Below are 27,323 nucleotides of genomic sequence, written 5' to 3' on the forward strand. Positions count from 1 at the left end.
AGCTCGGTGACGTCCATGCCTTCTTGATCCAGCAAGACAATGAGGAAGTGGATGAGTTCCGGCAACACGACGGCGTGGTGATGGTGATGGTGATGCTATCTCCGTGGGGCTTCTCCTAAGCACTACGAAAATATGACCGAGGATGCAAATGGTGGAGGGGGCGCCGCACACGGCTAAGAGATGGTCGTGGTTCTATGTGGTACCCCCCTCCCACATATATATAGGTGGGGGGGGAGGGAGAGGCCAAGGGCCGCCCCAAGTAGGGCCGAATCATACTTGGGGTCTTTCCCTAGCCGCCCCCTACCTTATTTGCCGTAGGGGAAAGGAAAGGGGAGAAGAGGGAAGGAAGGGGGAGGCCGACTCCCCTCTTTCCTTCTCCCCCCAAGGGATGCAGGGGCGTGCCAGCCCCTTGTGGGCTGGTGTGTTCCCCCCTTGGCCCATATAGCCCATTAACCTCCCGGGGTGTCCGGAACCCCTTCCGGTGACCCGATTTCTACCCGGTACATCCCGAAACTCTTCCGGTGTCCAAATATCATCGTCCTATATATATATATATATCGATCTTTACCAACAGACCATTCCGGAGCTCCTATTCATGTCCGTGATCTCATCCGGGACCCCGAACAACATTCGGTCACCAAATCATATAACTCAAATAACACTATATCGTCAACGAATGTTAAGCGTGCGGACCCTATGGGTTTGAGAACTATGTAGACATGCCTGAGACACCTCTTAGGTCAATAACCAATAGTGGAACCCGGATGCCCATATTGGCTCCTACATATTCTACAAAGATCTTTAGCGGTCGAACCTTATGACAACATACGTAATTCCCATTGTCCATCGGTATGTTACTTGCCCGAGATTCGACCGTTGGTATCTTCATACCTAGTTCAATCTCGTTACCGGCAAGTCTCTTTACTCGTTCCGTAATACATCATCTTGCAACTAACTCATTAGTCACTTTGCTTGCAAGGCTTCTTATGATATTTATTACCGAGAGGGCCCATAGATATCACTTCGATACTCGAAGTGACAAATCATAATCTTGATCTATGCCAACTCAACAAACACTTTCGGAGATACTTGTAGAGCATCTTTATGATCACCTAGTTACGTTGTGACGTTTGATAGCACACAAGGTATTCCTCCGGTATCCGGGAGTTGCATAATCTCATAGTCGAAGGAATATGTATTTGACATTAAGAAAGCAATATCAATAAATTGAACGATCAATATGCTAAGCTAACGGATGGGTGTTGTCCATCACATCATTCTCCCAATGATGTGATCCCGTTATCAAGTGACAACACATTTCTATGGTTAGGAAACCTTAACCATCTTTGATCAACAAGCTAGTCTAGTAGAGGCTCACTAGGGACACGATATTTGTCTATGTATCCACACATGTATCTAAGTTTTCGATCAATACAATTCTAGCATGAATAATAAACCTTTATCATGAATAAGGAAATATAATAATAACAATTTTATTATTGCCTCTAGGGCATATTTGCATCAGTCTCCCACTTGCACTAGAGTCAATAATCTAGTTCACATCGCCATGTGATTAACACCCATAGTTCACATCGTCATGTGACTAACACCCAAAGAGTTTAGTGGAGTCAATAATCTAGTTCACATCGCCATGTGATTAACACCCAAAGAGTACTAAGGTGTGATCATGTTTTGCATGTGAGAGAAGTTTAGTCAATGGGTCTGCCACATTCAGATATGTATGTATTTTGCAAATATCTATGTCTATAATGCTTTGCATGGAGCTACTCTAGCTAATTGCTCCCACTTTCAATACGTATCCAGATTGAGACTCAGAGTCATCTGGATCATTGTTAAAGCTTGTATCGACGTAACCCTTTACGAAGAACTCTTTATCACCTCCATAACCGAGAAACATTTCCTTAGTCCTCTATAGGTACCTAAGGATAATTTTGACGGCTGTCCAGTGATCCACTCCTGGATCACTATTGTACCCCCTTACCAAACTCATGTCAAGGCACGCAACAGGTCTGGTACACAGCATGACATACTTTATTGAAACTATGGCTGAGGCATAGGGAATGACTTCCATTCTCTCTCTATATTCCGCCGTGGTCGGGCTTTGAGTCTTACTCAACTTCACACCTTGCAACACAGTCAAGAACCCTTTCTTTGACTGGTCCATTTTGAACTTCTTCAAAACTTTGTCAAGGTATGTGCTTTGTGGAAGTCCTATTAAGCGTCTTGATCTATCCCTATAGATCTTGATGCCCAATATGTAAGTACCTTCACCGAGGTCTTTCATAGAAAAATTCTTATTCAAGTATCCTTTTATGCTATCCAGAAACTTCATATCATTTCCAATCAACAATATGTCATCCACATATAATATCAGAAATGCTACAGAGCTCCCACTCACTTTATTATAAATATAGGCTTCACCATAAGCCTGTATAAAATCATATGCTTTGTGTTGACGCTCAAAAGTGGCACGATCATTAAGAGTAGCTTGAAGCTATGTCAAGATTTATTCAAACTTATTATTGAAAGTCACCATGAGATGGCTCTCTTGAGAAGATCAAGATGGATATGAAGGTAGTCTAAACGTAGCTCGGATGCAAAAGTTATGACAAGTTCAGAGATGCTCATGTTGACACCAGATTAAATAATGGCATGTAACCCAATTAAGATGGCCTCAGATGGAAATTTTTTGAACATTAAAGTGTTGCGTATTGTCGATGCGGTTGATTTTGATATAAAAAACTTCTCAATCGGAGTTCGTATGCAAAAGTTAGAGCCAAAAATGTACGGCCGCATTAGGATGTAAACCGAACCGTTTTGGAAAGTTTGGATTCCGAGTTGGATCCAAACTAGGATTTTGAACATGAATTCTAACCTTTCCTTGCACGGGATGTCCATCCGATCTTATATACCTAAGGGGTGACGGCCGATTGAATAACAACACACAATCGCAAACGCATCTAGAACTTTTTCATCTATGTCTTGTCCCTCCCTCGTTCTTGCTCCCTCGTCCTTCGTTGTTCTTGTTGGGAATCATTGCATGAAAAAACAAAAAAATTCTACGAACACGCAATGATCTATCCATGTAGATGCATAGCAACAAGAGGGAGAGTGTGTCTACATACCCCCGTAGACCATAAGCGGAAGCGTTTCACAACATGGTTGATGTAGTCGAACTTCTTCGCGCTTCGACCGATCAAGTACCGAACACACGACACCTCCGCGTTCTGCACACGTTCAGCTCGGTGACATCCCTCGCCTTCTTGATCATGCAAGACGTCGAGATAGTAGATGAGTTCCATCAGCACGACGCCGTGGTGACGGTGATGGTGAAGTGATCTCCGCAGGGCTTCACCTAAGCACTGCGAAAATATGACCGGGGGTGTAAACGGTGGAGGGGGGCGCCGCGCACGGCTAGGCAATTGTCTGGGGTGTGCTAGGGCACCCCCCCCTCATATATGTATATATAGGTGGGAGGTAGAGGGGAGGCTGCCAGGAGGCGCCCCAAGTAGGCCGAATCCTACTTGGGGTCCTCCCCTTGGCCGCGCCCCCCTGCCATGTTTGTCGGAGGGGGAAGGAAAGAGGGGGGAGAGGGAAGGAAGGGGGAATCCTATTCCTCTCTTTCCTTTCCCTACCCCTCTTTCCTTCTCCTCCTAGGCCGGCCCATGTGGGGGCTGCACCAGCCCCTTGTGGCTGGTGCGTTTCCCCTCTTGGCCCATAAGGCCCATATCTTTTGCCGGGGGTGCCTGGAACCCCTTCTGGTAACCCGATAAGTACCCGGTACCCCCCGAAACACTTCTGGTGTCCGAATACCATCGTCCTATATATCAATATTTACCTCTCGACCATTTCGAGACTCCTCGTCATGTTTGTGATCTCATCCGGGACTCCGAACAACATTAGGTCACCAAATCACATAACTCATATAATACTATATCGACATCGAACGTTTAGCGTGCGGACCATACGGGTTCGAGAACTATGTAGACATGACCAAGACACCTCTCTCCGGTCAATAACCAATAGCGGAACCTGGATGCCCATATTGGCTCCTACATATTCTAGGAAGATCTTTATTGGTCGAACAATTATGACAACATACGTAATTCCCTTTGTCTATCGGTATGTTACTTGCCCGAGATTCGATCGTCGGTATATTCATACCTAGTTCAATCTCGTTTGTGGCAAGTCTCTTTACTTGTTCCATAATACATCACCTCGTGACTAACTCCTTAGTCATTTGCTTGCAAGCTTATGATGTGTATTACAGAGAGGGCCGAGAGATACCTCTCCGATACTCGGAGTGACAAATCCTAATCTCGATCTATGCCAACTCAACAAACACCTTCAGAGATACCTGTAGAGCATCTTTATAATCACCCAGTTATGTTGTGACATTTGATAGAACACAAGGCATTCATCCGGTATCCGGGAGTTGCATAATCTAATAGTCGAAGGAATATTTATTTGACATGAAGAAAGAAATAGCAATAAAACTGAACAATCATTATGCTAAGCTAACAGATGGGTCTTGTCCATCACATCATTCTCCTAATGACGTGATCCTGTCATCAAATGACAACTCATGTCCATGGTTAGGAAACCTTAACAATCTTTGATCAACAAGCTAGCCTAGTAAAGGCTCACTTGGGACACGGTGTTTGTTTATGTATTCACACATGTATTAAGGTTTCAGATCAATACAATTCTAGCATGAATAATAAACCTTTATCATGAATAAGGAAATATAAAATAACAACTTTATTATTGCCTCTAGGGCATATTTCCTTCAGTTCTTCGCGTTGGAGAGCTGTGAATCACAAGGCTCTAGGGGCGGCTTGACTAACCTAGGGCAGCCCATAGCCGCTGCACTCCCCGACGGGGTCCCTCCCAGGAGTGTAGGGTTTAGGGTCCTCAAAAGTTCTCTCCGGTCGACTTGTGAATCGCGCTTCCGGTGAGACTCCTTCGACGTGAGCTGCGGTGCATCACCCCCGACGTTGAGGGTACACGTGACGATGCCGCTGGGGAATAAAGAGCAATCATCATCATCCATCATGTATACTAGCGACAAGATCCCAAGCCCTCGGAAATCAACGCCGATAACATAATCAAGCCCAATTTTGAGGAGTTATCAGAGGAACATCGCCAAGCTAATGAGGAGTACAAGAAGGCGTGTGAAGAGAAGGAGATGCAGGAGTTCCTTGCTAAGTTCAAGAAGGATCGTCAAGGCAACATCGCTCCGGTTGGAGAAATCAAGCTTCCTCCTCTTCGTGATCAGCAGGTTAAACCCTCTATGAGTAATACCTTCTCTCTCGAGGTATGGGCTGAAATTGATAGTCACATTACTGATAGCGTAAGTATTTCCCTTGAAGAGGAAAGGGTGATGCAGCAAAGTGGCGTAAGTATTTCCCTCAGTTTTTGAGAACCAAGGTATCAATCCAGTAGGAGACTACATGCAAGTCGCCTCGTACCTACACAAACAAATAAGAACCTTGCAACCAACGCGATAAAGGGGTTGTCAATCCTTCACAGCCACTTGCAAAAGTGAGATCTGATAGAGATAATAAGATAAATATTTTTGGTATTTTTTATGATATAGATTGAAAGTAAAGATTGCAAAGTAAAATAGATTGGAAACTTATATGATGGAAAATAGACCCGGGGGCCATAGGTTTCACTAGTATCTTCTCTCAAGATAGCATAAGTGTTACGGTGGGTGAACAAATTACTGTCGAGCAATTGATAGAAAAGTGCATAGTTATGAGAATATTTAGGCATGATCATGTATATAGGCATCACGTCCGCGACAAGTAGACCGAAACGATTCTGCATCTACTACTATTACTCCACACATCGACCGCTATCCAGCATGCATCTAGAGTATTAAGTTCATAAGAACAGAGTAACGCATTAGGCAAGATGACATGATGTAGACGGATAAACTCAAGCAATATGATATAAACCCCATCTTTTTATCCTCGATGGCAACAATACAATGCGTGCCTTTCTGCCCCTGCTGTCACTGGGAAAGGACACCGCAAGATTGAACCCAAAGCTAAGAACTTCTCCCATTGCAAGAAAGATCAATCTAGTAGGCCAAACCAAACTGATAATTCGAAGAGACTTGCAAAGATAACAAATCATACTAAAAGAATTCAGAGGAGATTCAGATATTGTTCATAGATAATCTTGATCATAAACCCAGAATTCATCGGATCTCGACAAACACACTGCAAAAAGAATTACATCGAATAGATTTCCAAGAAGATCGAGGAGAACTTTGTATTGATATCCAAAGAGAGAGAAGAAGCCATCTAGCTAATAACTATGGACCCGAAGGTTTGTGGTAAACTACTCACACATCATCGGAGAGGCTATGGTGTTGATGTATAAGCCCTCCGTGATCGATTCCCCCTCCGGCGGAGCGCCGGAAAATGCCCCAAGATGGGATCTCACGGGTACAGAAGGTTGCGGCGGTGGAAATAGGGTTTCGTGGTGCTCCTGGATGTTTTCGGGGTATATGAGTATATATAGGCGAAAGAAGTTAGTCAGGGGAGCCATGAGGGGCCCACGAGGGTGGGGGCGCGCCTACCCCCCGACACGCCCTCCTACCTCGTGGCCTCCTTGTTTCTTTCTTGACATCCACTCCAAGTCTCCTGGATTGCGTTTGTTCCAAAAATAACTCCCCCAAAGGTTCCATTCCGTTTGGACTCCGTTTGATATTCCTTTTCTGTGAAGCACTGAAATTGGGAAAAAACATCAATTTGCACTGGGCCTTCGGTTAATAGGTTAGTCCCAAAAATAATATAAAAGTGCATAGTAAAGCCCATTAAACATCCAAAACAGAAATATAATAGCATGGGGCAATAAAAAATTATAGATACGTTGGAGACGTATCAAGCATCCCCAAGCTTAATTCCTGCTCGTCCTCGTGTAGGTAAATGATAAAAACAGAATTTTTGATGTGGAATGCTACCTAGCATAATTCTCAATGTAATTTCCTTTATTGTGGCATGAATGTTCAGATCCGAAAGATTCAAGACAAAAGTTTAATATTGGCATAAAAATAATAATACTTAAAGCATACTAACAAAGCAATCATGTCTTCTCAAAATAACATGGCTAAAGAAAGTTATCCCTACAAAATCATATAGTCTGGCTATGCTCTATCTTCATCACACGAAGTATTTAATCATGCACAACCCCGATGACAAGCCAAGCAATTATTTCATACTTTTGATGTTCTCAAACTTTTTGAACTTCACGCAATACATGAGCGTGAGCCATGGACATAGCACTATAGGTGGAATAGAATGGTGGTTGTGGAGAAGACAAAAAGGAGAGATAGTCTCACATCAACTAGGCATATCAACGGGCTATGGAGATGCCCATCAATAGATATCAATGTGAGTGAGTAGGGATTGCCATGCAACGGATGCACTAGAGCTATAAGTGTATGAAAGCTCAACAAAAGAAACTAAGTGGGTGTGCATCCAACTTGCTTGCTCACGAAGACCTAGGGCATTTTGAGGAAGCCCATCATTGGAATATACAAGCCAAGTTCTATAATGTAAAATTCCCACTAGTATATGAAAGTGACAACATAGGAGACTCTCTGTCATGAAGATCATGGTGCGACTTTGAAGCACAAGTGTGGTAAAAGGATAGTAACATTGTCCCTTCTGTCTTTTTTCTCTCATTTTTTTATTTGGGCCTTTTTCTCTTTTTTTATGGCATCTTTTCCCCCTTTTTTTATTTTCGTCCAGAGTCTCATCCCGACTTGTGGGGGAATCATAGTCTCCATCATCCTTTCCTCACTTGGGACAATGTTCTAATAATGATGATCATCACACTTTTATTTACTTACAACTCAATACTTGGAACAAAATATGACTCTATGTGAATGCCTCCGGCGGTGTACCGGGATATGCAATGAATCAAGAGTGACATGTATAAAAGAATTATAAAGGTGGCTTTGCCACAAATACCATGTCAACTACATGATCATGCAAAGCAATATGACAATGATGGAACGTGTCATAATAAACGGAACGGTGGTAAGTTGCATGGCAATATATTTCGGAATGGCTATGGAAATGCCAAAATAGGTAGGTATGGTGGTTGTTTTGAGGAAGGTATATGGTGGGTGTATGATACCGGCGAAAGGTGCGCGGTGTTAGAGAGGCTAGCAATGGTGGAAGGGTGAGAGTGCGTATAATCCATGGACTCAACATTAGTCATAAAGAACTCACATACTTATTGCAAAGATCTAATAGTTATTGAAACGAAGTACTACGCGCATGCTCCTAGGGGGATAGATTGGTAGGAAAAGACCATCGCTCGTCCCCGACCGCCACTCATAAGGAAGACAATCAATAAATAAATCATGCTCCGACTTCATCACATAACGGTTCACCATATGTGCATGTTACGGGAATCACAAACTTTAGAACAAGTATTTCTCAAATTCACAACTACTCAACTAGCATGACTCTAATATCACCATCTTCATGTCTCAAAACAATTATCAAGTATCAAACTTCTCATAGTATTCGATGCACTTTATATGATAGTTTTTATTATACCAATCTTGGATGCCTATCATATTAGGACTAATTTTATAGCCAAAGCAAATTACCATGCTGTTCTAAAGGACTCTCAAAATAATATAAGTGAAGCATGAGAGATCAATAATTTCTGTAAAATAAAACCACCACCGTGCTCTAAAAAGATATAAGTGAAGCACTAGAGCAAATATCTAGCCAAATATATAAGTGAAGCACATAGAGTATTCTAATAAATTCTGATTCATGTGTGTCTCTCCCAAAAGGTGTGTACATCAAGGATGATTGTGGTAAACTAAAAAGCAAAGACTCAAATCATACAATACGCTCCAAGCAAAACACATATCATGTGGTGAATAAAAATATAGCCTCAAGTAAAGTTACCGATAGACGAAGATGAAAGAGGGGATGCCTTCCGGGGCATCCCCAAGCTTAGGCTTTTGGTTGTCCTTGAATTTTAAATTGGGGTGCCATGGGCATCCCCAAGCTTAGGCTCTTGCCACTCCTTATTCCATAATCCATCAAATCTTTACCCAAAACTTGAAAAGTTCACAACACGAAACTCAACAGAAAATCTCATGAGCTCCGTTAGTATAAGAAAACAAACCACCACTTTAAGGTACTGTAATGAACTCATTCTTTATTTATATTGGTGTTAAACCTACTGTATTCCAACTTCTCTATGGTTCATACCCCCCGATACTAGCCATACATTCATCAAAATAAGCAAACAACACACGAAAAACAGAATCTGTCAAAAACAGAACAGTCTGTAGTAATCTGTATCAAACGCATACTTCTGGAGCTCCAAAAATATCTACCAAAATAGGACGTCCTAGATAATTTGTTTATTGATATACTGCAATTGGAATCAGTATTTTATCACGTTCTGGTGATTTTTAACAATTGTTTTCATGAGCAGAAAGTTTCTGACTTTTTCAGCAAGATCAAATAACTATCATCCAAGAAGATCCTATAGGTTTTACTTGGCACAAACACTAATTAAAACATAAAACCACATCTAAACAGAGGCTAGATCAATTATTAATTACTAAACAGAACCAAAAAGCAAGAAACAAAAATAAAAATGGGTTGCCTCCCAACAAGCGCTATCGTTTAACGCCCCTAGCTAGGCATAAAAACAAGAATAGATCTAAGTATCATCATCTTTGGTTTGTAATCCACAAGTGGCTCTCACAATAGATTCATAAGGCAATTTAATTTTCTTTCTATTAAAGTGTTCCATGCCCTTCCTTAACGGAAATTGGAATCTAATATTTCCTTCTTTCATATCAATAATTGCACCAATCGTTCTAAGGAAAGGTCTATCAAGAATAATAGGACATGTAGGATTGCAATCTAGGTCAAGAACAATGAAATCTATGGGCACATAATTCCTATTTGCAACAATAAGAACATCAATAATTCTCCCCATAGGTTTCTTAATGATGGAATCCGCAAGGTGCAAGTTTAAAGAACAATCATCAAATTCACGAAAACCTAACACATCACACAAAGTTTTCGGAATCGTGGAACACTAGCACCCAAATCACACAAAGCATAGCATTCATTATCTTTAATCTTAATTTTAATAGTAGGTTCCCACTCATCATAAAGTTTTCTAGGGATAAAAACTTATAATTCAAGCTTTCTTCATAGGATTGCATTAAAGCATCAACGATATGTTTGGTAAAAGCTTTATTTTGACTATGAGGAGAATTTAACATGGATTGCAACAAGGAAATACAATCTATTAAAGAACAATTATCATAATTAAATTCCTTGAAATCCAAAATAGTGGGTTCGTTGCTATGTAAAGTTTTGACCTCTTCAATCCCACTTTTACCAATTTTCGCATCAAGATCTAAAAACTCCGAATCATTGGGACGTCTTCTAACTAAAGTTGACTCATCTCCAGTCCCATCATTATCAAGATTCATATTGCGAAACAAAGATTTAATAGGAGACACATCAATCACTTTTAGATCTTCATCATTATTATCATGAAAACTAGAAGAACACGCTTTCACAAAGCAATCTTTTTTAGCACGCATCCTAGCGGTTCTTTCTTCGCACTCATCAATGGAAATTCTCATAGCTTTGAGAGACTCATTGATATCATGCTTTGGTGGAATAGATCTAAGTTTCAAAGAATCAACATCAAGGGAAATTCTATCCACGTTCCTAGCCAACTCATCGATCTTAGGCAATTTTTCTTCAAGCAAAGCATTGAAATTCTTTTGAGAAACCATAAATTCTTTAACACTAGTCTCAAAATCAGAGGGCATCTTATTAAAATTTCCATAAGAGTTGTTGTAGGAATTACCATAATTATTAGAGGAATTACTAGGAAACGGCCTAGGATTAAAGTTTCCTCTATAAGCGTTGTTACCAAAATTGTTCCTACCAACAAAATTCACATCCATAGATTCATTATTATTCTCAATCAAACTGGACAAAGGCATATCATTAGGATCAGAAGAAACACTCTTATTAGCAAACAATTTCATAAGTTCATCCATCTTTCCACTCAAAACATTAATCTCTTCAATCGCATGAACCTTTTTACTAGTACATCTTTCGGTGTGCCATTGAGAATAATTAACCATAATATTATCTAGGAGTTTAGTAGCTTCTCCTAAATTGATTTCCATAAAAGTGCCTCCCGCGGCCGAATCTAAAAGATTTCTAGAAGCAAAATTCAATCCGGCATAAATTTTTTGTATAATCATCCATAAATTCAAACCATGTGTGGGGAAATTATGTATCATTAATATCATCCTCTCCCAAGCTTGCGCAACATGTTCATGATCAAGTTGCTTAAAATTCATAATATCATTTCTAAGAGAGATGATCTTAGCGGGAGAAAATACTTAGAGATAAAAGCATCTTTGCACTTATTCCAAGAATCAATACTATTTTTAGGCAAAGACGAAAACCAAGTTTTAGCATGATCTCTAAGCGAAAACGGAAATAGCTTCAGTTTAACAATATCATTATCCAGATATTTCTTCTTTTGCATATCACACAAATCAACAAAGTTGTTTAGATGTGTGGCGGCATCTTCACTATGAAGGCCAGAGAATTGATCTTTCATGACATGCTTCAGCAAGGCAGCATTAATTTCACAAGATTCAGCATCGGTAATGGGAGCAATCGGAGTGCTAAGAAAATCATTGTTGTTGGTATTGGAAAATCACACAATTTAGTATTATCTTGAGCCATCGTGACAAACAATCCAACACACAAGCACACAAGGAGCAAGCGAAAAAGAGGCGAACGGAAAAAGAGGGCGAATAAAACGGCAAGGGTGAAGTGGGGGAGAGGAAAACGAGAGGCAAATGGCGAATAATGTAATGCGAGGGATAAGAGTTTGTGATGGGTACTTGGTATGTCTTGACTTGACTTGACTTGGCGTAGATCTCCCCGGCAACGGCGCCAGAAATGGCTAGTTGCTGGAAGATCAAATCTTCACTTGACTTGGCGTAAGCCTCCCCAACAACGGCGCCAGAAATCCTTCTTGCTACCTCTTGAGCACTGCGTTGGTTTTCCCTTGAAGAGGAAAGGGTGACGCAGTAAAGTAGCGTAAGTATTTCCCTCAGTTTTTGAGAACCAAGGTATCAATCCAGTAGGAGACTACACGCAAGTCGCCTTGTACCTACACAAACAAATAAGAACCTTGCAACCAACGCGATAAAGAGGTTGTCAATCCCTTCACGGCCATTTGCAAAAGTGAGATCTGATAGAGATAATAAGATAAATTTTTTTGGTGTTTTTTATGATATAGATTGAAAGTAAAGATTGCAAAGTAAAAGAGATTGGAAACTTATATGATGGAAAATAGACCCAGGGGCCATAGGTTTCACTAGTGGCTTCTCTCAAGATAGCATAAGTATTACGGTGGGTGAACAAATTACTGTCGAGCAATTGATAGAAAAGTGCATAGTTATGAGAATATCTAGGCATGATCATGTATATAGGCATCACGTCCGCGACAAGTAGACCGAAACAATTCTGCATTTACTACTATTACTGTACACATCGACCGCTATCCAGCATGCATCTAGAGTATTAAGTTCATAAGAACAGACTAACGCAAGATGACATGATGTAGAGGGATAAACTCAAGCAATATGATATAAACCCCATCTTTTTATCCTCGATGGCAACAATACAATGCGTGCCTTGCTGCCCCTGCTGTCACTGGGAAAGGACACCACAAGATTGAACCCAAAGCTAAGCACTTCTCCCATTGCAAGAAAGATCAATCTAGTAGGCCAAACCAAACTGATAATTCGAAGAGACTTCAAAGATAACAAATCATACATAAAAGAATTCAGAGGAGATTCAAATATTGTTCATAGATAATCTTGATCATAAACCCACAATTCATCGGATCTCGACAAACACACCACAAAAAGAATTACATTGAATAGATCTCCAAGAAGATCGAGGAGAACTTTGTATTAAGATCCAAAGAGAGAGAAGAAGCCACCTAGCTAATAACTATGGACCCGAAGGTCTGTAGTAAACTACTCACACATCATCGGAGAGGCTATGGTGTTGATGTAGAAGCCCTCCCACTACAAAAAAATACACTTCCGTGATGATACGTGTTTGTCACAGTAGGTCACGTTTTCTGTCATGCATGTACATCCATGAAAAATTTATGACAGAATCAAGATAGTCATACCCGTGCTGTCGTAGAAGTGTTCCATGACATTACCAAAATTATCATCACGGAAGTGCCCACTTCCATGACGATAAATCGCGCGTCACAGAAGTGCTTTCATCAAGGGTGACCGACACGTGGCATCCACCGTAACGGAAACGCCGTTAAGCTATCGGGTCCGGTTTTGGATCCGATAACCCGTTAACAGCCCCGACCAATGGGGATTTTCCACGTGTAAAATCATCATTGGCTGGAGGAAACACGTGTCGGCTCACCGTTGGGACAGATGTCATCCACTCATTGGACCCAAAGCGCCTATGATACGTCGACACGTGGCATGGCCCAACAGAGGCCCATATAGGTTAAAAAGGCCGGCCCAGTCAAAGGCCCATAGTACTTACTCTGGTTCTAGTCGGCCAGCCCAATAAGGGCCTGCTTAATAAAGGCCCAATTACACCCTGAAGCCAGATCTGGCCCGTTAATTATCAGTCGAATATTTGGGCCCATTTACGGCCCGAAGCCAGATCTAGCCCGTTAATTGTTCGCCGAATATTTGGGCCCAATTACAGCCCAGTGACTTTCGGCCTGTTAGAGGCCCGATGTAGACATGGGCCCATTTCAGCCCGGTGTGACTTTCGGCCTGGGAATGGCCCGTGCTGCCCATGGGCCATATATGGTCCGACGGGACATCGGGCCCACTAACGGCCCGTGATAAAGGTGGCAACAGTTAAGCCCAACGTGACTTTGGGCCTGTTAAAGGCCTGTCGCATAATTCGGCCCGTTGATGTCTGTACTAAGCTTTCGGCCTCTTAAAGGCCCATGATATCAGTGGGCCAACTAAGGCCCGAGATATGTTTCGGCCTGGTAACTGCCCGTGATATAACTGGGCCCAAAAAGGCCCGGTCTACATTTCAGCCTTGCTGAAGGCCCGTCGACGACTAGTGAAAATTGAGGCCCAATACGCATTTCGGCCTGCTAAAGGCCCATGGTTTCATCTGGGCCGTAACAGGCCAGTACAATATTCAACATATTAATGGCCCAACGCTACCTGGGCCAAACTAAGTGCTGGGTCCACAAAAGGCCCAACTAAAATATAGGCCGGTGTAAGTTGTGGGCCTCACGCAAAGTGTGAAGGCCCCAATCATTCGGGCCCAAGAAAGATGCAGGCCGACCCAATTGTGGCCCGCTAAACACCAGGCCCGTTAGAGGCGAATGTTTCGGCCCGGTCGACTACATCTGATTTTTTTCAGATAGCTAATGATGGCAGTAACTCGTAGGAACTAAGAACAAACCTACTCTATACAATAAAGAAATTACGGCATAGTAACTAAGAATAAACCTACACTATACAATAAAGGATTTATGTTATATTACATCCACTAGGCATCGAAGTTCGCCACCAGTGATCATAAAGCGCAACGAAGAAGCAGATTACAAAAACTGGGCACCATTGCAGCGTAACAAAATAATACTGAACCGAGACCACTTCCAAGACAGTTCAAGAAAGGTTAGCCTTGCGTGGGAACTGCTGCGCAAGCTGCCGAGCAAGGCTGTGAGACCGGCCTAGCATGTCGGTCATAGCTTCCAGGTGTAGCTATTTAGCGATGAGGTTCTCATTGGTGTTCTCCGCAATCTTTCTTAGAGATAGGACTTCAAGTCGAAGTTGAGTTGCAGAATGCCTTTCTGCTAGAACTTGGGACTGAAGAAGTCGAACTGATTCAGACAACGAATTCTGTGAGCTTGTCTGACTTCTAGTCTAAAGTAACTTGAACACTGCATCAAGACAAGACTTTGGGGTTGTCTCGCTATCTTCAAGATGTTTTGCCTTCTTTGCTGCAATATATGTTGGGTTTGTCGCACAGCCTTCAGCAGACTTGTGCATGCCATCAGGCATATCACCCTGAAACAAAGCAGAGAGATGACAGGTTTTGCACGTGTATAAACAAAGATGATAACTGTGCTGTCAATTCCATCCAATTTCAAATTAGAAAATAAAGAGTAAGTTCAAAATATCAATAGCATAATTTGGCATTGTTCATAATGCGGGGAGCTTCACCACACTACTGGATTACCATGTCAACATAACAAGCATAGATGAAGGGCAAAGAAAATCATTGTATCTATTTTGGTTAATGTGCATGGCATGTTGTTCATATCATCAGCCACATCAGTAAGATAAAACAGGAGATGACAAGGTGCAAACGTGGGCTGCTTCACCACACACTGGATTATAGATCCACAAAAACAAGCATACATATAGGGAGTATTGAGTAATGTGCATGGTATGAATAAGGAATTTGGTTTTACAAGTAAAACTTAGAACTTACGGTTCTTGCGAACATGCATTTTGGTAGAAACAGCAAACTAAACAGCAGTAAACGATAGGGAGTATGAGCAAATTAAACAGCAGTTGAGGATAAAGGCTTTAGAAGGACTGACTTACATTAACAGTTAACACCGGCTTTATAATGCCCTTCTCCATGTCAAGGGAAGGATAACTCAAGAATTTCAGCACATAATCTTCTTCATAAGCATTGCCTGTACTCTACATTTTGTAGAGAGTAATTATAGATATGATAATACTGGAAGGGATAGAGGATAATGAAGATAAGATGCAGATTGATGCTACATAATCAACTACCAATCCCTGGAAGTACAAGCATTACAGGACAAAATGTACTGACAAGAGCAATGGGCTACACTTCTGCACTGGCATTGTCTGTGTATTCTACTTTTTGGTAAGATTAAATATAGATCTGATCTTTTTTAGTAAATGGTGGGCGAGGGAGATAAGATGCAGAATGCTACACAATGAACCAATCCCTCTTCCCATAATACAAGAGTGTTTTGAACACTGGTGTACTGTACAAAACGTTCTTATATCATGGGACAGAGTGAGTAGCTGTTAATGTAAGTACAGTGATAGATGACGTTCAGTCCTTACAAGAGGACTGCAGAGCTAAACCTCTTCAAAAGCATTGGGTTTATTCTAAATTTATGTAAGAGTCCATACGGATCTTATAATGTCCACCAAATGGACGATAACGAGGCTAACATGTGCAGTGATGCTACATAATCAAACAGCTATGAAAGTAAGTATGGTCATACAGGGCAAGAGGTACTCACAAGAGCAATGCAGTGTGCAGTATAGTTGCGAGATTCTGTGGTCCCTTGAGAACGAATGTTCTTTTGCTAACAGTTTTTGTACAAGTGAGACGTTAAGGCAAATGCAGAAATGTAGTTCAAATTGTGATGTTATATCATAGATAGTACCTTACGCTGCAGCCGAGACCAATGTGTAAACAAGATTATTCCAGTCACCGTCGGATAAATGTAGCACCGGAGACTTTACAGAAATTTCGTTTAGAGGCTTGCCATCGAAGTGCGCTTGCCTCAGGTAGGAACGATACTTCATCAACGAGTGCTTGAAAAGCGCAACCAACCCTTGCTCGTCTTCACAATCCAGTTTGGTCCTCGCCTATTTAAAAGAATGAAATCTTGTGTCTTCTGTCAGCAGAAACATATGCAGTAATGACCATGAATAACATTAGTACATTACTTACGCGTAAGTTGCGGAGGAAGACTGGAAATTGTTCTGTGTCTGCGGTATAATCTTTCCATGAAGGAAAGATGCGCACAAAGTTCCTGACAACAATATAAGCTTTGTCTTCTAAACTGGGAAGAAATGGAACAGGGGTCCTATTTGCTGCAATTGGGGCTCTCTCTGGTTGAAAAGGGATTTGGCAACTGGATTTGGTGTACTCTTTGCTGGAATGGGGGTTTTGCGTCGTAGAGCTGGTGCTATGTCAACTGGCATAATCATAATGTTTGCTGCAGTTGGGGTCTGCTGAGTTGGGGCATCAGAAATGACCAGTGTAGTAGGGCTAGAGTCTGCTAGAGTTGGGGTGTTTTGTGGGTCAGGTGATATTGCAACTACACCTAATGGGCTATTTGATTTATCAGGTGCCACTACCTTTTCCAAATACTTTGCTTGTGCTCCTCCACGATCAGCAATCGCCCTCTTCCTTTTGAACGTCTGATACACAAGAACAACATTTGAATGGATAAATATGGTATGATGACAGATGGAATATGTACTGAAAATGGATAGGCAGGCCGTATTCACATACACGATGTGTAAACTAAGCTAATGGCAGTTCAACAAAGTAGAAGCAATGCAAAGCATCAGTTGCAAGATATGTGCGACAAATATAACCTTGGAAAGTTAGAGCAAGCACCTTGATGGGTGAATAAGATAGGGCATCTTCCTCTGACTCCTCCACTAGGGAGCTACATTGACTTAGGTCTCCCTCTAGCTCAGAATCACTGTTAGGATCATATTCTGAGCATGAATCTGTAGGTGGAGAGCGTTTGCATTGCATTGCATCCAGACTTGATTTCAGTCCCTTAATGCCAAGTTTGACAGCCATGGCATTGTTCTGCTTTATTCTTTTCATGCGCGCAAGCTCATAATCATTATGATGCTGTTCAGAATCTGAGATTCATGAAAACATAAAAAGTAGTCAGATTATCTATGGAATGCATTGCGGATTCAACTCGAAGAGTGTCTCCCTATAAACCCTGCATATGCAAAGTTCACCCCCAACCGTGCTGACCAGACCACACACAGAAATACAAACCCCTTATGTCTCTATAACAGGCAGACACACATTTCAAAACTGAAGTAGGAACATTAGAATTATATGAAATTCGTATTTGAACAAATAAACTAAGGAATTATGAGTGGCATAATGTTTAGCTTCAAGGGTGGAGTGTTGGTAGTGCGACACAAAGCAAGTAGGCAGATTGTATTCCATGTAAAAGATCGAAGCCTATGTAAAAGCTGGAAATGACACTTTCTTTCTATACAATGCAGTGTTCGTTGCCCACACATGATGGAAGAGATCACATAGAGAAATACTATTCACTCATGTCTACGGTTGCAGTATTTAGAAACAGGGTGGTCCACCCTAAAAGAATATTGACAACAAATATGACAAGGCAAGCATAGATGTAGTGAATCAATCATTTACTTGTGAGCTCACTAGGACAAGTATGCAGAATTGTAACTGCAGTAAGAGACCGTCCAAAATCTGAATCAAGAAGTTTGTCTAGCACTTATTGTTTGCAACTAATCGACGTGAATAATTGGATATTATATCGAATGAGTAAGAAAGACAAGTAAAATTTTCAACAAACCTGGCTTGCAGTAGTAATCTGGGTCAATGTCACTACGACCAACAATCCAAAATGACTAGTGTCTGTTCCTAGGGCCGGAATTTTGAAAACCCTGTGAACTTTACAGGTACTAAAGATTACCGAAATACATCTGAACCATTAAGTGTAGGTAGCACTGAGCACACAACAAACCCTAATGACAGTCCTGCCTAATGAGTAATGAATCAATTAGAAAATGGGTGATGAGGAGTGGCTGCTGAGTGTTGAGGACTTATCTCAGGATAAATCGGGTTGGCTTAGTGGGTGCTGCACGCCTGAGCCCTGAACGGACTGGGAAGGTAGGCACGGCGGCGCGCCCGGGCAGCGGTGACGCTGTTGGGCGAGCGGCTCCTGACCTCCTGTTAGTCCGGCGTCTCCTCCTAGAGTCATGCCGTCCGGGGACGGCAAGTCGCCGGCGAGGCAGGCGGCTGGGGCGAGTAGAGATCGGAAGCGCGCAGCAGAACAGAGGGGAATCGGGGCCTGGGACGACCCAAAATCCCAGGGTGGGCCGGCCCACCGTGGGCACCCTGTAGAGATACACACCTGAGCGGCGAACATGCATTTTCGAAACTAATTTAGGAACATTTAGCTGACCAATTAAATGAATCTGTTTTAATAATATCAGATTCGTATTTGAACAACTATGCTTGTTTAGCTTGATGGGTCGAGCAGTGCTATTATGACACGAAGCACGTATTCTGATCGTATAGCGATCATAAAAGGAGGAAACCGGAGAAATGCTATTTAGCAGCCATTGTTTGCTTCGAACTAAGAACTAAATTCTAAGAGCTGAAAAGGAAGTAGAGTAACCAAGTTAAGATCTATTTTCTAGTTGAGATCAAAAGGTTGAGGAGATATGAAGTACCACCTCTCTTGCGGCGCCGTGTAGGCATCAGGGGTGCGATGGCTGTCGGTCGCATTGAAGCAGATCTGTGACGGTAGATGGGTGCATCAGGGGATAAGTCCCGTTGCGGTGGAAGAGAAGGTCGTGTGAGCGGCCCCGGCAAAGAGGACGACGGCGCCGATGAAGCGAGAGGACGTGATGCAAGGCTCTTGGTCCATCGCCGTGGATGAGAAACGTCCATCTCTAGCAGTGGACGACGCAGTCTTGGTAGGCGCTCCGGCATGGTGGAGGACGGTGGCGATGGATGTGGTGGAGGATGGCGGCGATGGATGTGGTGGAGGACAGCGACGATGGATGGGGTGGCGGACGGAGGCTGGTGTGGGGATGGTGTTCTAGCGCGGACGGTGTATGAATGGGAAAATGGAGGGAGAGGTACGGGGAACCATGTTTTTGGGACGCGCCTGTCTGAAATATGGGAAAGTTACGAACTTAGCCCCCGTTTAAAATTTGGACGTCTCGTCGGTTGGGGATACGACGGTAATCTCGCATCTCACCAATATTTGCCCAGAGCGATTTCGGGCGAGGAGAGGGTGGTTGGCGCCCATGGTTGGCGCCCACGGTGTATGAACGGGGCTGACAGGTAGGGCGGTTGTGTCACGTCTGAGTGAAGTTACAAACCTGCCCCTATTGAAAATATTTGCCTACATCGATTTCGGCCGAGTCGAGTTTGTTTTGCCGCCCACCGTGTATGAATGGGGAAATGGAGGGAGAAACAGAGGTCTTTCAGACGAGCTTGAATCAAATGTGTTTTGCCGCCCATGTTTGGCGCCCACCGTGTCGGAATGGGCTCAGAGGCGGTCGTGTCACGTCTTATTGAAGTTACTATCCTACCCCTATTTAGAGCAGTGGAAATCGGGCCGATGGATTGTCCGTGTAATGGGTAGACAGTAATTTCCATCTCCCAAACACTTGGCTTCGGGCAGCCGACGTGGGAGTGGACATTTTGCCGCTTCTTTCGAATTTTGGGACAATAAGCATCCACGTTTACCCTGGCAACTAAATTCGAATCCATTTTGTATTCCTATACGAATCTTTATAAATCATTCTATGTGTTTTTATATATCTTCAAAAGGACGACAAAGATGTATTCCACTGTCATATATGAATATGGTTTACAAATGCCGATACTCAAATTCAGAAGCTAGAATCCAGTTTAAGGTGAATTCGAATATTTGGAACACTTCATGTCCAACTCAAATGTCACACGCAGCATAATGTGTACTCCCATTTAGATATGTACACAAGCGATGTATCAAGATTCAAATACCGAGTGAATCAACCAAGAATGTACAGAACTAACAGACATATAAACACTTATAGAGTATATGGATCAATAATATCAACTAACATACATAAGCCAGGCCGCTGTACTTTTCTTTGCTACAACAACATCCTTTTTTAGCCAAGCTACTACAGCATCTTGGCCCTTTCCGATGCGTGCCACTTATGGTCCATCTATACTACTATTATTGCTGAATGCACATTCAGCCCGATTGGCATATTTGTAGGTCTGGCACAGCAATCAAAATGAAATGTCTCCGAGTCTTATCAATTAATACAGACTTGTGCTCAAATAAAATTACAAACCAAAAACAAAAAAAAAACAATTATTACATGATCTCTAAAACAAATGGTTTGATTGATTACATGAACAAACAACACAAAGGTTATTCAACGATGGAAAGAACATTTCACCTATGATTTACCAAGTGGGAATTTAATTTCCTTTTTTCCTTCAGGACCTTAACAATGTGGTCAGTCTCAGCTTGCTTCGTTTTGAAATCCACCAAATATTTAATGGTTGTCTTGAGTACTGCTACTGATTGTGCTGTTTGCTTCCTCAACATGTCAACTTCATCTCTAAGTGCAGAAGCAGAATCTCTTTCTACCACTAGTTTAGCCTCTAGAGCATCAGCAGTTGGCAATTCATAATGCACGATTGGGCCGGTGCCACTGCTGTGGGATGATACAACGTCCATGGGGACCTCGCTCTTTGATCTTGGGCTAACCTGTTTTGCCATTAAAGTTCCGATTGGATTCAGAAAAGTTGAAGTTAGCAAAACATCTCAACTGGGAGTTATAACAGCAAACCAGTTAAACAAACAAGGAATTAAAGAGTTTCAATTCGATGCTGAAAAGTAGTTATTAACATCATTGTAACCCGTTGTTGCAGCAGCAAAGCAGTTAAACAAACAAGTAGCTATTTAAGTTCAGGCAAACAGGTAATTCTTAACAGTAAGTATCAAACACATAGATAGGTGCAGTCTATAATAGGATTAACAGGCTGTGGCATTATGTAATCAGTAGCAAACTAAATTAAGCCAAGCAACGTAATTGAACAATTTTGCAATAAGTGGCTAACTAAAATTCCGAGAAGCAGGTAACTGAACTTACGCTAGTTCTTTGTACAGGCACACTGCAACTTCTTTTTCGCTTACAAGGTTGTACGAAGGAGTCCATGGCATCAATTGCTTGGATACGCAGTCCCAATACTTCTTTCTTCCCACACTGCATTGGTAAGTCGAATGGTTAATCTGGTAAGATGGTGCGTCCTTGATATGTTATATGAGGACGTGTAGTCAGACTAGTTGTAGCCACACACATCACACTGGCTTTTACTGTATATTTCATGCGATTACTTTTGGCATATCGAGATCTAAGCAATCTACAATAGGATGAAAAGACTGGCATCCTTCACATTATTGGCGAACTCAGTTCATAGAAACAAGCAATTCAACCATTCTGTGGGTAAATCAAAAGCGCCACTGGAATATTTTTCACTACCCCTATCATACACGCAAAAAGGGGCGACGCCACCATAGGGGCTGGTATGGGCGGCCGCCTCGGGTGGCTCGAAAGTGTGCACCTAGTTTGAGTCGTCCAGGTTGGCCCAGGCTAGTTTTGTTCGTCCCAACGCACGAGCAGGCAATGTAAAAAATGAAGAAAAATGTTTCAATTTGGATAGGCCAATAACATAAGTGCAAGGCAGGCCCTATAGCAGGCTCGCGGCCCAAACGAGCGCCTCCCATATCGATCGACAGCAGGAAAAATCCCAATTCATCCGCTCCAGCCTCCAGTCTGGTTCGCTCCTAACCTAGCCGCCGCTGGACAGACCGACACAGCACTTCCTCGCGCCCTCGTTGGAGGGCGGTCGCCGGGCTTCAAGCGAACGGAAGGACAAGAAGATGAAGATCCAACCCTGGGTGTAGCCTGCGTGGGAGGCAGCGGCGGCAGCACGGGCATGGCATCGAGCTTGCGCAAACGGACAGTCGCAGCTTGCAAGAGTAGCATGCGCAACGAGCAGGTACATCACATCCCTGATTATATCTAATTCAACTCTTCAATTTCTGGCCAATAGTTAAACCTGACGGTGTTGTAAAACTGCTTGTATGTAGGGAATCTATGAGAAAATGAAACCAATTTCTACTTATTTTATAACTCCCCCAATCAATACTGAACTGACTGAATCTGATGTATCTAATCAAGTTTCCGGTGCAAACATCCAAGCTCATGTTGTTCTTGAGCCTGAAGTGTCTAATGAACAGACTGCTAATGAAGGATTTGATGCAAACATTTTACATGCTCCTGGTGATGAACATATAGTGTCTAATGAGGCATCTAATGCAAGCATTTTGCAAGCTCCCATTGAAGGATTTAGTGTCTAATGATGATCTGCTATGTTGAGAGAGACATAGAGATTTGCAGGCATTGATGACAAGCAAATTATAGTGCATTTTCATGGCTTGAGGAAACGTCGAGGCCATCTACCAGAAAGTCCCCGTATCATGACAACGTAGCATAAATACTTTTCTAATCTGTTGTTTGAAACTATTGGCATACTTGTGCAGGATAGATATATTGATATGCAGTTTGCGCACTGGTTATAGGTGCAATTACACTTCGATATTTTCAGCCAGAGAACGAATAATTCAAGCAGGTACAGACCATGTTTGTAGTCCTTGTACACCATGTTGCATTTTGTGTTTTTTGGTGCTTGCATCATTTAGTGTTTATAATCTGAACTACTTTGGATCATTAGCTGGTTTTCAAAGTGCATGTAGCTTCACATTTCTCAAGTTATGTTGATTTCCGGAGTGCAAGTGCCTTCGTATTTTTTAAGTTAAATGTTCGCCCCTGGTAACTTGAATTCGTGGATCCGCCACTGCACACAAATCATACACGAATGCCAGTACGAATTAAATGAAATGCAGGGACTTACGCTAGCTCGTTGTACAGGCTCACTGCAGCTCTGCTTGCGCTTGGGATGTTCCATGTACAAGTCCATGTTACCACTTGCTTGGATGTGCAGGCCTTGTGCTCCTTGCATCCCCCTCTGCATTTTTGACACGGCGAATGGCTGATCAAATAAGAGGAATCGACCTTGCTGTTGTACCGGAGGACAGATACTTACAAGGTTATACGGGTGTGCAGGATGTGTACCAGATCCCGTAGCGCCGTCATGCTTCGCTAAAAAATGGATTTGCTTGTTTCAGATGATATCTCCAGAAGAAATAAGAGTTAAAGTCAGAGTTGGATAGGCGTGTAAGCTAAGAGAGCAGTGAAAGGATATCCAAACATCGTCGGAACAGTGCACAAGGGAGTGATGTGTGGATACCTAGTTCGGGCCGGCGTTTGGGCATGCTCGCCTAGCTAGAGTGCGGGTCACTTCAGAGCCGTTGAGGGTGATGCGCTGGCGTTGGCTGGCCGCGCACGGATGCAGATCTTGAGTGGCAGCGGAGCGCTACGATGCGGTGGACGAGACCGTTGGTGAAGCCCCAGCGGCCTCGGGGGGCGGAGGCGCGACGATGTGCTCGGTGAAGTAGCCCCGGTGAGCTGGGAGACGGCGTCGGTGAAGCGCACCTGATGCGGTGGAAGTCGGTGTCTGTGAGGCACGTCGGTTGCGGCGGCCGACGTTGTCGGTGGACCACCCGGTGCGGTGGACGAGGGCGTAGATGAGGTAGCTCCGGTGCGGTGGTGAAGCGCGACCGTCGTCTTCGTCGTCGTCGTCCGGCACAGAGGTGGGGAAAGAGACGAGACGAGGGGCGATTCGAACTTTGCTTGGGTTGGCGGCGAATTAGGGATTTGAGCAATCTGGGCGCGGAAGGGGACGGTGGAGAAGGGAGATTTTGCAGGGCTGGAATTGGGGCCGCCAGATATTTCAATCCGAAACGTGGAAGCGCGAACTTATTTTGTCGTCGTCCTTTTTTTGGGGGGGGGGAGGGGGAGTGAGGGAGGGGGTGGGTGGCTGGGTGCTACGCGTCCGTCCGACACACGCGACCACCACGACACGACCCTGGTGCGCCTACATTTGAGAATGCAAACGAATCTTCTTTCATTTGCAAACGAATCTGTATGTATTACCATGCCCGTGTTTTCCTTGCAATAATTAGTCATTCGAAACGAGATACTATAAATTAATTAATGAGGAGTTATTTGAAAAAAAATCGAAACGGTATCCACGCTAACGTGGATTAGAGTGTGTGTCACATAATTAGTTATTTGAATTAGAGTGTGTGTCACATAGCGATCTCCAATTCTAACGTGGATTTCGCATTTCACTGTATCCACGCTACTTTTTTAATACAAATTCATATGTATATGATGAACACCATGGTAGTGAGAAAACTTTTGGATGGATTCAAACATATGACCTACAAAATAGCACAACAAATCGAGTCAATGTCAACTTTTCGAAACCTAGTATGGCACGAATTCGAAATAATTACCCATATGCATGGTCCTCAGTTCAAATCTTACAATGTACACCGAATTGAAACATCGATATTAAGTCTCGTACTATCTACATTCAAATGTTGTTTTTAGCCCCCCCCCCCCCGCACACACGCTACATACTTCCTGTATCGGTCAATCTTCCTCTCCTAACCACCTTAGGAAGCTATCGGTTTCCAACACACATCCATTCTTTCTCTCCATGTTTCGATCTCTAACTCTCTCAACTACACAACCCCCTTTTTCCACTCTGTTACGAAATGTATTTACCTCACACACCCGCCATTGCACCCCATGCCGAGCTCTCTCTCTCTCCCTCTCCCTCTCACCCTCTCGCGCTAAATACATGCATTGCCTATCTAGCCCCCCAACCTCTCGTGCGCACGCACGCACGTTGTCTATCTAGGTCACTCCCTCGAGACTGTCTCACTCTTTCTTCCGCACGGCGGGCCACACTCGCTCAATCTCGCTCTCTTTATCTGAGTCTCGTTTAACCTCGTTTTCTTTCACACACAAATGATATATCTCCCTGTTCGGGCCTCGATCGACACACTCTATACTCTCTCACACAGATTGTCTATCTAGGTCAGTCCATCGAAGCCGCCCCCACTCTTTCGACCTCATGGCGGGCCACTCGCTCTCTCTCTCTCTCTCCTCTCTCTCTCTCTCTCTTTGTATGTCTCGATTGACCTCGCTCTTTCTCGGACAAAAACGATATATCACCATGTTTGAGCCCAATTCGACTTATTCACATTGTATACTCTCTCACGCACATTGTCTATCTAGGTCACTCTCTCCAACCCGTCTCACTCTTTCGATCGCACGACGACCCTATGTGATCGATCGACCTTGCTTCCTCCCACGCACAAAATATATCTACACGTCTGTGACTGGATCATCTCTCAAGCTCTATCTTACAGCCCTCACCCTTGCCAAAAGCTCAATCGGACAATATCTCTCCAGAGCATATATATTTGTTCCATGAATGTCGGACCACACTCACTTTGTCTCTCTATCTATATGTCTCTCGATTGACCTCGCTTTCTCACGCCGTATCTTCCACACATTGAAGCTACCTCTCCATCCCTCGCAAAGCCGGAGCTATTTACATTGCGAGGGGCACTCCAACCTTGGATTAATTTGTGTAGGCATTTATTCCGGTCGGTTTAGATTATATTTTCGTAGCATTCGGCCCACAACTACTCGAAACACCGTTGCAACCCCCGCAACTCCCCTAGTTGATTTCCCTCTGGCTCGGTCATCGCTCTCTCGCACGTCCTTTCTCGCCTTCAACGTCGCACCATGGTATTATTGCAAAAAACTCTGTTGTTCTCTTTAATTATTATAAATAAGCTACAAAACTACACACCGATAGTCCACTTGGAATGGAACAAATTTGGACCCACAAATTAAAGTGCTACAAACTACACACCGAGGGGCCCACATGTCATGAAACAAATTTGGACCCATATACAAATTAAAAAATAAAGGACGAGGATCGAACATGCGACCAGGGCCTTCAAGCCGCACGTCAATAGGCAACATACGTAGAACAACAATGTTTGTTGTACCTCCCTTTGTTCACATAATGTTTTTATATTACCACAGCCTATTTAATTGATAACATGTAATATTATTTTTAGTACTATTCGCCTTCACTTACTGGTGGGTTCCATGTGTGCTCTCTCTCTCTCCTCCCCTTCTGCGTTTAGACGCACGGGCAAACACGAAGAACTCGCGGGCGATGTTGCCGTTGACCATATCTGGACGCATTCATAAGTTACGGCACCAGTTTCACGTGCTAGCAGCACTAGTCAGTGTGTACGTGCAATGCACGTTAATTTGGAAGTATATTAAGTGCATGCGGATATTAAGTTGGATATTATTTGCGTGTTATTATGTGATTAGCACTATTTTTGGCATGAAATTAACTGCACGCTAAACGTGTTGAGCGCTCGACATTGAAGCAGTCTAGGTCGTTGGATGACAAGGAATACATGTGGCTTGATGACGTTTTATATTTAATTTGATACGGCTCTAGCAGAACATTCAATCGATCAAACCATAGATTTCGTTCAGTCTGACTCCAACTTTAAATTATACGACGATCGATCTAAAATAAACGGAAATGATAAACGTTCGGATTTTAAGCATGGCAATCCGAACGTTTTTCATGGCAAATTTAGATTACGCGGCGGCGGCGGGGGCGTCTTGC

The sequence above is a fragment of the Triticum aestivum genome, chromosome 3D (genome assembly GCF_018294505.1).
Source record: "Triticum aestivum cultivar Chinese Spring chromosome 3D, IWGSC CS RefSeq v2.1, whole genome shotgun sequence".
Classification (NCBI taxonomy): domain Eukaryota; kingdom Viridiplantae; phylum Streptophyta; class Magnoliopsida; order Poales; family Poaceae; genus Triticum; species Triticum aestivum.